This window comes from Spinacia oleracea, chromosome 2 (assembly GCF_020520425.1).
Source record: "Spinacia oleracea cultivar Varoflay chromosome 2, BTI_SOV_V1, whole genome shotgun sequence".
Lineage (NCBI taxonomy): Eukaryota > Viridiplantae > Streptophyta > Magnoliopsida > Caryophyllales > Amaranthaceae > Spinacia > Spinacia oleracea.
The window spans coordinates 25860766-25876085 of NC_079488.1; the positions used below are offsets into that span (position 1 = coordinate 25860766).

The 15320-nt window shown below is 40.9% G+C and overlaps 1 pseudogene; it reads right to left on the reverse strand.

The window, feature by feature from the left end:
• Positions 1-1950: 1950 nt before the first annotated feature.
• Positions 1951-2051, reverse strand: LOC130468295 (uncharacterized; annotated as a pseudogene).
• Positions 2052-15320: the final 13269 nt, after the last annotated feature.

Genomic DNA, 15320 nt, shown 5'->3' on the forward strand with positions numbered 1-15320 from the left:
TTTCCTTGTTCGACCAAATTGAGCTGCGAAGGGGACTTGAGCCAAAGGATTCCCATTCGACCGAACGGGGTTTTATGTTCGGTCGCACAAGACGAAGAAAACCTTCTTCGCTGACCTCGCTCGCACAAGAATGCAAACGATCGAACAAACTCAATTACGTTCTGTCGCACAGTGGGTACGTGCGACCGAATCGCTGCGCGGGCTGCTTTTTTTCGAACTTTGGCTTCTATTTGAGGAAACTTATAAATAGATTTTTCGATTTATTTTTAGAGGGAAGAATTTTAGTTGATAATTTTAGATTCTCAAAAGTTAGTTTTTCAGCAATTTTAGAGAGAGAAACTCTCCTCCATTCAAGCTTCAATTTGTAATCCTTCTTAACTCTTCTTCAATTTTGCAATTTAATTCTTAGTTTCTTAATTCTTGCTCTTGCTTTGTTGTTGATTGTTCTTCAATTCCTTAATTTCTTGAATTCTTGATTTCATTGATTGAAGTTACTTTGATTTTCAATTTGTGATTTGATTGTGCAATTGAACTCTTAATTCTCTTCTCCTACTCCTTCAATATCATGCTTGCTAGCTTATTCTTAATGGATTGCTTGATTTCTAGAATGACTAGTGAGTAGAATTAGGTTAGGGTAAGGGGAGAATCTAGGGGCTTAATTAGGGGAAATTGTTGATTGATTGTTGGTTGATTCATGTGATTAAATATGATTTGATGATAGGATATCCATGCTAGTTGAGTGGTAGTTGCAAATGCTATTCGATTAGAGTCACGTGGAACCATAGGATAGGTTTGACGAGAGATTGTGGGCCTATCTTGTGTGATCAAATGGCGGTGCCTATTATATGCTAGTTAGTTTAATCTAGGATTAGGCGAAAGCTTTTCCGTGCATTAGACGCTTAGCGTTCCCTATCCGAGAGGTGGCGGGTTCGTCTTTAGATGTCATTTGCCTAATCACCATTTCGTTGCATGATCACCATTGCTAAATAGTTGAATTCATTTCCCCCGGTTTCCCTAGCCTATCCCCGACTCCCTAACGTTTCCCTTTCTTGATTCAATTTAGCATAATTCTTCGTTTTTAGATTCTTAAAAGTGATAATTCAAAGCCAAATCCTTGTTCGAACTAGATTGACTTAAAACTCATTAACCACCGTTTCTTTGGGACGATCCCTTTGCTTACCGCTAGCCGGTAGTTAAGTGGTTTTATAAATATTGTTTGCATAGGTTGTTTTCTATCAACAACGGAAAATACACCTATCAAAATGGCGCCGTTGCCGGGGAGACGGTTGTTGTTTTTGAGTTTTAGTTGAGACTAGTTCATCATTAGAAAATACAAAAACATTGCAATTTCGCTTAGCTTTCTTTTTCCTTGGCATTGCTCACGGTTTTTCTTGAGTTTGTATGCTTGTTAGGGGGCGTGCTCGTCAAAGGATCCTCCATCCTCTTGACCTTTCATTGGAGAGGATACTTAGGAGACAAAGGCGTGTACGGTCTAGCTCATCAAGCAATAACAGATTCGCATCGTTGAGTGTTGGTGAGGAACAACAAGAGAGTGAGCAAGTGTTTGAGAACATGGCGCTCCCGGTTAAGAACTTGGGAATACCGGGGGCATTCGAAGCTACATGTGGTATTCAAGCCCCAACAACGGGTGCCAACAACTTTGAGATCAAGCCCGCCTTGATCAATTTGGTGCAAAGCCACCCCTTTTGTTGGAAGAGTAATGAATCACCTCACGAACATCTCAAACAGTTCGAGCACTATTGTGACACAATCAAGCACAATGGTGTCACATCGGATTATGTGAGGTTGACATTGTTTAGGTTCTCTCTACTTGGGAGAACAAGTGATTGGCTTGACAAGGAGGTCAAGCCCAACTCACTTCGCACTTGGACCGAAGTGACAAGTGCATTCTTAAACAAGTTCTACTCGCATGGGAAGACGGCGGAGTGTCGCCACAAGATCCAATCCTTTGAGCAAAAGCGAGATGAGTCACTCTTCGAAGCTTGGGATCGTTTCAAGGAGTACCAAAGGGAATACCCACACCATGGGATTCCTAAATGGTTGTTTCTCCAAACATTTTACTTGGGGTTGAGTCCAAGTTCGAAGACAAGTCTTGATGCGGGCGTGGGAGGCCCCATTATGAATAAAACTGGGGATCAAATAGAGTAAATCATTGAGGATGTAGTTCAAAACTACCAATCTTGGCATGTAGGCACAAGGGATTATGATGGGAAAGGTAGGAGTGAAGATGGTAAGGGTTCGGTGTACGCCATAGAGCAAGCACGGATGATAGAGAAGCTTACCTCACGCTTGGAGAAGCTCGAAAATACACCAAGCCAATCGCCATCACCGTCTACAATCCCTCCTCCCTCGGCCACTCTTCTCTCTAAAGGGCAGTTCTTATGGCTCAATGCCTCCGAGCACATTCTTTTGTGAAAATTGTCAAGACTATAGTCATTCCCCCGATGCATGCCCCTTAGTTCATAACTTGTCATTTGTGGATTATGGCCCTTCGTATGAAGGAGAATTTGATGTAGAGTATGCTAATGCCATCAATGAGAGGTCTAGGAATGATAACCCTAACAATCTTAATTTTGCTAGGCAACCTAGAGGGCCCTCCATGTATGGTCCCCACCAAGGCTATGACCAAGGAAGTGGGTATGATAGCCAAAATCGTGGTGGCTATAGAGCACAAGGCTATCAAAGCCAAGCGCTCTATGGTCAAGCTCAAAGTTTTGGCAATCAAGGCCAATACAACCAAGGGGGTTATAATCCCAACCATCAAGGTGGAGGGGGTTATAACTACTCTTATGGGCAATTTAGGGGTGCCTCAACTGGGGGTTATCCTTTGAACTCGGGAGTTCCTTATGGTGCATCTCAATTGCCACCTCCCGTATTCAATGGACCGAGGACCTTTGGCAACCAATATCAAGCAAACCTTAGTGGTTATGGCGTTGCACCTCCACCACTCCCGCCTCTCAAGTCTAAGAGGCTCTCATGGAGTCGTTTGTGGGGGCGCAAGCCAAGAAGAATGTCGAGTTTGAGGATGGATTCAAACAATCCAACACTCACTTGAAGATGATTGAGACCCAACTAGCTCAACTTGCAAATACCTTTAGGGAACATCATGCGCATGCTAGTCTACCACCCCAAAGTCATACTCCAAGGCAAATGAATGCCATAGTGACAAGGAGTGGGAAAATCTTAGATGATGTTCCCCGAGCTAGTAAGGTTTCTAAGCCTAATGGGAAGGATCAAGGGGGAGTGATTGAGTCTAGTGACAATGATGTGGTAGAGGAGGAGCCTCCCATCAATGATGTAGGTGAAACTCCTATACCAAAGGAGGCAACTCTCCTACCTCTCCCCACTCCTAAACTTCCCTATCCCCAAAGATTCATAAGGCACAAGTTGGACGTGCAATTCTCAAAATTCCTTGATGTTCTTCGAAATTTGCACATCACCCTCCCCTTTACCGAAGCATTGAAACAAATGCCTACCTACTCAAGATTTCCTTGAGAAATCTTGAGTGGGAAGCGGGATTGCGACGTAAAGGAGACGGTGAACCTAACCGAGAATTGTAGTGCTATCATTCTCAACCAAATGCCACCCAAACTCAAGGACCCGGGTAGTTTTTCTATCCCTTGTGCTATTAAGGAGCTTGAAATAAGCAATGCCTTGTGTGATTTGGGTGCTAGCGTTAGTCTAATGCCTTACTCGGTGTTCTCCAAGCTTGAAGTTGGTGATCTTGTCCCAACTAACATCACCTTGCAACTTGCCGACCGTTCGGTCAAGTACCCTATTGGCAAGGTTGAGGATGTACCCTTGAGGGTTGGTGGATTAGTGATCCCCGTCGACTTTGTAGTCCTAGACATAGATGAGGACGTGCATGTCCCTATTATTCTAGGCCGCCCATTATTGGCTACGGTGGGGGAAATTATTGATGTCAAGCAAGGGACCATTACCTTGAAAGTTGGGAAGGATAGCTTATTTTTTTACTTGAACAAAGCCATGAGTTATCCTAGTTCCACTAACGAGAAATGTCTCTTTGTTGACTCTTTTGATCCCATTGTGAATGACATGCACGAGCACTTGCTCACCACTAATGATCCACTTGAGCTTGTTCTTTTGAATAGACATGGTCTAGGTACTTTAGGGATCGAAGTGGCTAACTACAAGGAGCTGTTGGATGCACCACCACCTTGCACTCAACCCGAGCAATGCATGCTTGTGTTGGTTGGGAAAGAAGCTTTGGATGAAGCCGAAATTGGTAAGGAAGCTCCCAGGGTAGAGCTAAAACCTCTACCTTCGAGCTTGAGGTACGCATTTCTCGGACCAAACTCTTCTTACCCCGTGATTATAAATTCCTCTTTAGATGACGAGCAACTGCTCAAGCTCACTCATGTCTTGAAACGTCAACAAAGGGCTTTGGGCTACACTATTGGAGATTTGAAAGGTGTTAGCCCAACCCTTTGCATGCATCATATAGAGCTTGAGGATAACGCCGTCCCACATCGTGAGAGGCAAAGAAAACTTAATCCACCTATGGGAGAGGTGGTTAAGAAGGAAATAATGAAGCTTTTGGCGGCCGGGATTATCTATCCTATTTCTAATAGTCGATGGGTATCCCCGGTCCATGTGGTTCCAAAAAAGGGTGGGATGATGGTAGTCAAGAATTCACATGGAGAACTCATTTCCACCCGGACGGTAACCGGGTGGCGCATGTGTATTGACTATCGCCAACTCAATCTATCCACTAAACAGGACCACTTTCCTCTACCATTTATTGATCAAATGCTTGAACGTCTAACCAAACACAAGTATTTTAGCTTTCTTGATGGTTATTCCGGGTTCTTTCAAATCCCCATAAACCCGGAAGACCAAGAGAAAACTACATTTACTTGCCCTTATGGGACTTTTGCCTATAGGAGGATGCCATTTGGGATTTGCAATGCCCCCGGGACGTTCCAAAGGTGTATGATGAGTATTTTTGGTGATATGCTTGAAGAAGAAATGGAGGTGTTGATGGATGACTTTTCGGTGGGAGGATCCACCTATGATGAATGCCTCATCAGTCTTGGGAAGTGCCTTGCGAGGTGTGAGAAAGTCAACTTGGTGCTCAATTGGGAAAAATGCCACTTCATGGTGGAGGAAGGAATTGTTCTAGGGCACAAAGTCTCTCACCATGGGATCGAGGTTGATAGAGCGAAAATCGAAATCATAGAGAAGTTGCCTCCCCCGGTGAATGTTAAGGGGATCCGGTCCTTTCTTGGGCATGCCGGATTCTATAGGCGCTTCATTAAAGACTTTTTTCCTCAATTGCTCGACCTCTCACTAACCTCCTTCAAAAAGAGTGTGATTTTCACTTTGATTCCGCGTGTCTCAAGGCCTTTAACACAATCAAGAGTGCCCTTATTTCTACTCCCATAGTTCAAGCTCCGGATTGGTCTCTACCTTTCGAATTGATGTGCGACGCAAGTGATTTCTCGGTTGGGGGAGTTCTTGGTCAACGAAAGGACAAAAGGCTCCATGTGATCTATTATATGTCAAAGACTCTCAATCAAGCTCAAGCCAACTACACCACTTCCGAGAAAGAATTTCTCGCCATTGTGCATGCATTTGAGAAGTTTAGGACCTATTTAGTAGGGTCAAAGACAATTGTGTACACGGATCATGCGGCTATTCGCTATCATATGGCGAAAAAGGAGGCCAAATCGAGACTCATTTGTTGGGTTCTACTCCTTCAAGAATTCGATATTGAGATAAGAGATAAGAAAGGAGCCGAGAATGTGGTGGCCGACCACCTATCTAGGCTAGAACTTGGGAGTGTTGCTCCGGATGATGTCCCAATCGAGGATTCTTTGAGAGATGATACTTTGTATATGGTTGGGAGTTCCCAACTCCCTTGGTTTGTAGACATCGTTAATTACTTGGCTTGTGTGGTGATCCCGGAAGATCTCACCACTCAAGAGCGCCGCAAGTTGAAGTATGATTCTAGGCGCTATATTTGGGATGAGCCCACTTTGTTGAGGCGGTGCCCGGATGGCCTCTTAAGGAGATGTGTTCCGGATGAAGAGTTCCCTAGTGTCCTTCGTATGTGTCACTCCTCCCCTTGTGGTGGCCATATGGGAGGTGATAGAACCGCTTCCAAGATTCTTCAAAGCATGTTGTGGTGGCCTACCCTTTTTCGGGATGCTTGGGCACTTGTCAAATCTTGTGATCGTTGTCAAAGATCGGGTAATATTTCCAAGAGACATGAAATGCCACAAAATCCCATCCTAGAGTTGGAAGTGTTCGATGTGTGGGGAATCGACTTCATGGGTCCCTTCCCTTCTTCTTATGGCAACCTCTACATTCTTGTAGCGGTTGACTATGTTTCGAAGTGGGCGGAAGCCATTGCATCTCCCACTAATGATCATAAAGTGGTAGTCAACCTCTTCAAAAAGATCATCTTTCCGCATTTTGGGGTTCCTAGGGCTTTGATTAGTGATGGAGGGTCCCATTTTGCCCATGGTAAGTTCAAGGCTCTCTTGCGGAAGTATGGTGTCCGTCACAAAGTTGGTGTGGGCTATCACCCTCAAACTAGCGGTCAAGTGGAAGTCACCAATAGGGAGATCAAGTCTATCTTGGAGAAGTCGGTTGCCAAAAACCGCAAGGACTGGTCAATCAAACTTGATGACGCCTTATGGGCGTATAGAACGGCTTTCAAGACGCCAATTGGGATGACTCCCTACAAACTTGTTTATGGCAAGAATTGCCACTTGCCGGTGGAGCTTGAGCACAAGGCCATGTGGGCCATCAAAACTCTGAATTTTGAGCTCACTAGTGCGGGTGAGCAACGCTTGCTCGATCTCAATGAGTTAGAAGAACTCCGCATGAATGTCTATGACTCGGCAAGCATTTACAAGGCGCGTTCTAAACAATATCATGACGCCAAGATTGAGAAGAGAGAGTTCAAGGAGGGGGAGAAGGTCCTCCTTTATAACTCTCGTTTGAAGTTGTTCCCGGGAAAACTAAAGTCCCGGTGGAGCGGTCCGTTCGATGTTGTTCGGGTTTTCCCTCATGGTGCTATCGTGATTCGGAATGATGATTCCGGGTCCTTCAAAGTGAATGGGCATCGGCTCAAACACTATTTCTTGGGAGACTCTATTGGATCTTATGCTTCCTTGGATCTCAAGGACCCCCCATGAATTTGGGGGGGGATTCGTCAAGCTAATGACGTTAAACGAGCGCTCCCGGGAGGCATCACACGGCTTTTCTATGCATTGTTTTGGTATGTTTCATTGCGGTGGGTTCACACTTTCCACCTTTTGCCTTACCCGTCTTTATTTTGGTGAGTTTGCTCGGGTTTTAACGGCTCTTTGCGGGACTTGCTCCCACGACAATTCCGGTAACATCCTTCTAACTCTATTGCATACTTTGGGGGATAGGCATACATCATGTTGGGGCATTTGGTTGGATGGGTAGTTGTGCCCCTCCTTGCTTGGTTTTAGGCCGTGAGGACATGGCCTAATTCTAGCTTGGGGGATGTTTTGTTGTGTGGTTGGCTACTTGTTGATGCTCATTGCTATGAATCATACCATTATGTGCTATTGTTTCTTTGATTTTAGATTGATTTAGTTTGATTTTAGTTTCTTTTCTTTATGTTTGTTTTGTTTGTTTCTTTTTATTTCCCTTTTTGGTGTGTTTTCTTATTTTCTTCCTTTTTCTTTTGTTTTGATTTCCTTTTTGTCAAGGCAAGTTTTTCTAGGTTTTCTTAAGCAATATTATTGATTGGGGCATATAAAATTGGAACTTGTAGATTAGAATGCTTTTATTCCTAATTGGTAGATTTTTACACGGTTCTTAATGTCTTGGGTCGAGTCTAGGATTTGGTGTCAAGAAAGTTGGTTGAACTATGGATAGCATGCGTCTTGAACCCTTGGCTTGTGGTAAGATGGTGTCGATCTCTCTAGTGATTTGAAACCGGAGAGAGTGGTATTTGCTCCCTTGTGAGGTTCATGTTCAAATTGGCCCAAACACATTTTCATATATTGAGTGGCATGGATCCTTAGCATTGACTTTATTGTCTCCCGAGTTTGACCATTTCCTTCCCGAGACCGCGACCGAACTACTTTAGGGGACGATAGAGGCATTTCTTTCGGTGACTTTTTTCTTTTTAGTTTAGGACTCTATTTTCTTATTTTTCTCATATGTTTTTGTTTGCATTTTCCCCTTTGCTAGCCATTTGAGCCTTGACCCTTCATTTCTTATGAGCACATTACAAGCCTAATAGCCTTTGTTTTGTTTTCACCCTTAGAAGTGATAGTGAAGCTTAGAGTTATGATGCTTGTTGTTTTGGAGTAATTATGCAAAGTTGAGGAATGAATGTTGTTTGGTATGAATGGCAATGTTTTGGAAGAATGTTGTATATAGTGAATAATTGTTGCAAAAAGCAAAAAGAGAGTTAAGTTGTGAAAAAGCCAAAAATAAAGAAAAAAACAAGGCATGAAAAGTTTCATTTGAAACACAAAAAAAGAGGAAAATCAAATCAAGGAAAAAACGCAAAAAAGAGTTGTAGTTTAGAATTGTTGTTGAATAAGCTTTGGGGTACCCCAAATAAGTGGTTCAAAATGCTTGAGTTTAGTTCTATCATTGCGCTTCACTTTACGTATGAGCACCAAATGGCCAAATTTGTTCCGCGCCTTACCCCTAGCCTACGTTACGCCCTAATAGCCCTCTTGACCCTTTAGAGTTGAGTCATTGTCGGTGGAGGGAGGATTTGGTCAAGCTTAAGGAACAAGGTTGTCATGCTAAGATGTCGGGTAGCCTATTATTGATTTTCTGGCGCCTTCGCGGTGTCTTGAGACGCTATTCTCAAGGGTGGATAACATCTAGAGATTTGACGTGGTATGCCCGGATGTAGGGGGATTGACTAGTGCTTGCCCTTAGTTCACTTTGCTTGATGCTCAAATCTTTCACTCGGTTTAGGACATTAGTTAGCGTGTACTCATTTATTTGATTAGTAGTATTAGTGTTCTTCTATACTTGTTCCATAATAAAGCCCATCTTGAATTTTGTAGTTTAATTTCTTTTCTTCTCTTTTCTTTTCTTCTTCTTCTTTTCTTTCTTTATTTTCTTGGTTTGTGTTTTCCATTTTAGTCTTGCCTTGATTAGATTTTCTAGATTTTGAATTTGGTAAATTTTTAGAATCTGATTAGTTGCTCATTCTTCCTTAGTTGAGTTTAGTTTGCTAGAGACTAGCAAACGCTTAGCTTGGGGGAGTTTGATGAGCGACATACACTCTTAGCCTAGGATTTTATGTTAGTTTTTATGCTTTTTTATTGTTTTTGTAGCTTTTTGTGTGAGATTTATAAGTTTTGTTCCATCTTGTGCTTTATAGGTGATCTTGATGAAAAATGATGGAAAATAAGTGAATTTGAGCCAAAACAGGGCTTGTGCGGTCGAGTGGCGTTTTGTGCGCCCGAAAAGGTAGTGCAAATGGAGTTCAAGGAGATTTCAGTTTTGTGCGGTCGAATGCCCTCATTCGGTCGCACAAAACGGATTTTTGAGGCAGAATGTCCGAAGATTGTAAAACGATCGCACAACCCTGGTAATTCGACAGCACAAGTTTTGTTCGACCGCACAACCTATGTTGTTCGATCGCACAAAAGTTGTGCGCCCAAACGGCTTTCCTTGTTCGACCAAATTGAGCTGCGAAGGGGACTTGAGCCAAAGGATTCCCATTCGACCGAACAGGGTTTTATGTTCGGTCGCACAAGACGAAGAAAACTTTCTTCGCTGACCTCGCTCGCACAAGAATGCAAACGATCGAACAAACTCAATTACGTTCGGTCGCACAGTGGGTACGTGCGACCGAATCGCTGCGCAGGCTGCTTTTTTCGAACTTTGGCTTCTATGTGAGGAAACTTATAAATAGATTTTTCGATTTATTTTTAGAGGGAAGAATTTTAGTTGATCATTTTAGATTCTCAAAAGTTAGTTTTTCAGCAATTTTAGAGAGAGAAACTCTCCTCCATTCAAGCTTCAATTTGTAATCCTTCTTAACTCTTCTTCAATTTTGCAATTTAATTCTTAGTTTCTTAATTCTTGCTCTTGCTTTGTTGTTGATTGTTCTTCAATTCCTTAATTTCTTGAATTCTTGATTTCATTGATTGAAGTTACTTTGATTTTCAATTTGTGATTTGATTGTGCAATTGAACTCTTAATTCTCTTCTCCTACTCCTTCAATATCATGCTTGCTATCTTATTCTTAATGGATTGCTTGATTTCTAGAATGACTAGTGAGTAGAATTAGGTTAGGGTAAGGGGGCTTAATTAGGGGAAATTTTTGATTGATTGTTGGTTGATTCATGTGATTAAATATGATTTGATGATAGGATATCCATGCTAGTTGAGTGGTAGTTGCAAATGCTATTCGATTAGAGTCACGTGGAACCATAGGATAGGTTTGACGAGAGATTGTGGGCCTATCTTGTGTGATCAAATGGCGGTGCCTATTATATGCTAGTTAGTTTAATCTAGGATTAGGCGAAAGCTCTTCCGTGGATTAGACGCTTAGCGTTCCCTATCCGAGAGGTGGCGGGTTCGTCTTTAGATGTCATTTGCCTAATCACCATTTCGTTGCATGATCACCATTGCTAAATAGTTGAATTCATTTCCCCCGGTTTCCCTAGCCTATCCCCGACTCCCTAACGTTTCCCTTTCTTGATTCAATTTAGCATAACTCTTCGTTTTTAGATTCTTAAAAGTGACAATTCAAAACAAAATCCTTGTTCGAACTAGATTGACTTTAAAACTCATTAACCACCGTTTCTTTGGGACGATCCCTTTGCTTACCGCTAGCCGGTAGTTGAGTGGTTTTATAAATATTGTTTGCATAGGTTGTTTTCTATCAACGACGGAAAATACACCTATCAGATTCAAGGTTTCTTTCGGATTTCTGGAAAATAGTGCAGAAGAGCTTTGGTACGACATTGAAAATGAGTACAGCCTTCCACCCAGCCACAGATGGACAAACTGAGAGAACCATCCAAACCCTTGAGGACATGCTTCGAGCATGCGTCATCGATTTCCAAGGAAGTTGGGAAGTGATGAGCGACATTTATGTCGCTCTTAGCTTAGGTTTTCATGTTAGTTTATTATGATTTTTCATAGTTTTTTATAGTTTATAGTTTCTCTCCATCTTGTGCTTTATAGGTGAATATTGAGAAATATGATGGAAAACCAAGTAGATTGGAGCAAAACAGGGTATGTGCCACCGAACAAGAGTTTGTGCGCCCGAACAGTGAAGAAGTGGAGGACTCAAGGAAGTTGCAGATATGTGCGACCGAACGACTCTTTATGTTCTGTGCGATCGTGCTTTGTTAAACGGTCGCACAAAAGTGATTTCAGAGACAGAATGTCCCCAGTTTTGTTGTTCGACCGCACAGGTTTTCGTTCGACCGCACAAGATATTTGTGCCCACACAGAATATCTGTGCGACCACATTGGAAATCGTAGAACAATTGGGCAAGAAAAGCTTATTCGATCGCACAGGAATTTATGTGATGTCGCACATGACGAAGGGAGCAGTCTTTTCTGCGTTTGCTCGCATAGGATCAAGTGTGTGCTCGAATTGGTTTTCTCCGTTCGATCGCACAGTGGGTCTGTGCGACCGAACGTCGACGCGGGCAGCAGATTTTCGAATTTAGGCTTCTATTTGGGGAAACTTATAAATAGATTTTCATTTAATTTTTAGGATAATACACATTAATAGAACTTTCAATTACACTAATTAGGATTCTAGAGAGAGAATTAGATTAGGGCTTAGATTAGTGGTTAGGATTAGGATTCTTAGCTTCAAATTCTTAATTCTTAGTTGATTCAAACTCTAAATTTCATATTTCTTTTCTCTTTCATTTGAGTTTTGTTCTTCAATTTTGTTCTTCAAGTTTGATGCAATTTCATCAATTCAAGGTATAATTCTACTTATCTTTTTGATTTGTTCTTTAATCCTTTAATTGCTTCATTAATTTCGCTTAAGCTTTGATTTCATTGTTGAATTCTAGAATTAGTTTCATATTTTGAATTTTCTTGAATTTTTCCCCAATTTTGATAGTTGAATTTTCTGAATTTTGTTGATTCAATTAGTTTCATTAATTCAATTAGTTTCATGATTAGGATTAATTTTAGTTTAATTTTGATGTTAATCATGCTAATTGAGTAGTCTTAGTCTAGAGGTTATGGTTGAAGCCTTGGGAATGAATTTGGGAAATTATAGGGAAATTCATGTTGATGTTGTGATTAAATGTGAGTTGGTGATAGGATGTCCATGAATACTTAAGTAGTAGTTGCAAATGCTAGTTGATTAGAATTGATTGGAATGCATAGTTTAGGTTTGGCAAGACATTGTGAACCTCTTTTATGCAAGTGAATAGTAGGTCTTATATGCAAGTGGTCTAGTTTAGGATTATGCGAAAGCTTTTCCTCGATTAGGTGCTTCGCGTGTTCCATCCGAGAGGTGGCGAGCACGTCATTAGTTTCTATTCCCCTATGCATGTAATACCTCGTATTTTTATAATATTTATAAGTATATTTTATTATATTTATAAAGCATTTTACGATTTATTAACATTTAAATAATATTTAAATGTATTTTATTTAATGTATTTTAATTAATTAGAATATTTATTATTTTAATTAATTACGAAACGAATTTAATTCTTGAGTCGGGAAATTAAATGAGTTGCAAATGATTTTTTTTAAGCTTCGGGTTTTAAATAAAAAGTCCAATTCGTTTTATTAAACGAGCCCAATCCAAACAGTTTAATTTAAATCCTAAGCTAGCCCAATTCATTTAATTCCTAAGCCCATCTCAAATATCCTAAGCCTAGCCCATCAAGGGATTAGGGAGCCTATAAATAGACTCCCCCATCATTAAATGAACCCCTAAAATTTCATAAAGCCCCTGTTTGATTTCTTGCACCTCACTCCTCTCCTCTCTTTGCTCGGCACACCGCACGCCCGCACAGCAGTGCTCCTGCGCTCGTGCTGCTCGGCCTCACGCCCAGCGCTGCGTGCCTCGCGCCCTTCGCTCGCACGCTCCCTCTCTTCCTCTCTCCCTCGCGCACAGCGCGCCCCTGCTTCGCTCGCCTTCCCTCGCGCACAGCGCCCACACTCTCGCCTTCTCTCGCTCTCTCCTCGCGCACAGCGCGCGCCCCTGCTGCCCTCGTCCCCTCGTCGCAGCGCGCGCCCCTGTTGCCTCGTCCCCTCGCTGCTGCGCGCACACACAAGGTCGTGTGTGTGTGTTGTTCGTTCGTTGTTCAATTCTTTTCGCCCAATCACATTATATTCGTGGTTGTTCCGTGCTATAGGCCGGATTGGTATAATTCTCTTCTTCCTTACCTATTCTATTTAAATTCCGTATTTTAAATTATTATATTAATATTGTTTTGAGTAATTAAAATGTTGGGAACCGGTTATGAATACCGTAGTTTGAGGATTTGTGTGTTGTGATTCATTAGGTTGGTTTTAATTATTAAAGAAGGAATTTTCAGATTTGTTTATTAAATAAAGAATTGATTTTTATGATAAAAAACTAGTTTTATTGGGATCTTCAAGTTAGGGTTTTAACCTAGACCTAATGAGTCAATTGATTAGCATAATTAGGTGATGATTTTAATTATGATAATCAATTATATTTTCAGATTTGAATAAAGGTTTAAAGTGTTGATTTTTATTGATTTTTAAGACGGAAAAAGTATGTTTTTGTACTAGGGATTGATTTTGCAAATTGAGACTATTTTATTATTGAAAAACGATTGAATTCTAAAGTTTAAAGGAGGTTTTAATTTTTATAAAGTTGCTGGAAATTTAATGAACATGGAAATAATTTAAGTTTCATTATTTTGATGATAGGAGGTGATTTCTAGTTGAGTGCTCGTTATTGCAAAGTGGCCCCTACGCTTAGGTATTCAAGGTACGTACAAGTCTAGGGCGACCACATTATTTGTCAAGGGACATTACGTGATTATTTATTGATGTGAATCATATTACGTAAACTTGGTGAATTCATATTTGATTTGGTGGACGATCATGTGAATTATTATTGTTGGAATTATTGATTTGTTGATTGAACAAGCATGTTGAAATTATTATGAGTATGGATTTCATTGTCAATCATGTTGTTCAATATTTATGCATGTATGGTTTATTTCACATGCAAGGGATGGATTATTTATTTGTATGCTATTATACGGGATGTCTAGCATACTTTGAGCCAATTATTCGTACTTCGTTGTACTATTTATTTTACCACATGTGAAGGGTTAGCTCACGTAAGCCACCGCACATGTAGGGTTCAGTTGGGAATGTTATGTATGAAATGAATTAGGATTTGTCGTGCAAGGGCACAACCCTCATGTTAATGTGCATGATGTGAAGTCTCACTTTGGTGAGGAGGAACATGGTAGTAATATAACAAGTGTCTGTTTGGTTGATCACAAGTCCTAAGGCAATTAAAATAAGATTGTTTTGGTTGTGTTTATTAATTGAATGAATGTACATTGTTGAGTCTTGAGTTCACCTTTAATAAAATATTAATAAACGTAAAGTGCAACCAGAACAAGCTTCAAAACTCTTGGAACGTATATACCTTGAGTATGAACAATGGGGGGAGTCTTGCCGGAAAGCTCGTACTCCTACTAATGATACAAGACGTTGTTTCATTTATATTATGCGCAGGAATTCCGTCGGTATGGCCCGACACTCGGTATGGCCCGATTTTATTATTTATTATTTGGTGTATGGTTGGCTCCCATCACCTTTTCCCTTTGTGGACTTTCTTTTGGCCTGTTCGAAGCTTATTCTAATTAAATTGTGAGTCAAGAGTCAAGTCAAGTGTCGAGTCTTGTATTCATGATTGGTTGTTAATTATTACATGGCTTTTGCATGTTGATTAGTACTTAGTGGGTGATGCATGTTTTAGTTTCATTCACTCTATGCTTGTATGTACTCATCTTTTGCTGACTACGTGCTTTGTGTGTTCTGGTCATGGCCTTTGCCTTAATGACCCTATGATGATCTATCATTTGCATTTGCATTGATGGGGAGTAGAATAAAATAGCAGGTTGGTAGATCGGAAATCATGTGGCTTGGGATGATCGAGAGAGTTGCATGTTTTCATACTTTGAAACTATTTAACTTTATTTTAATTATGTTTGAAATGTTTGAATTATTTATACTTTGGGTTTTGGGCCATTATGGTTCCAAATTGTAGGAGACCTCAATATTTCATTAATTATGTTTTTAAAAGTTAGTTGACATTTAATTCTGCTACGTAA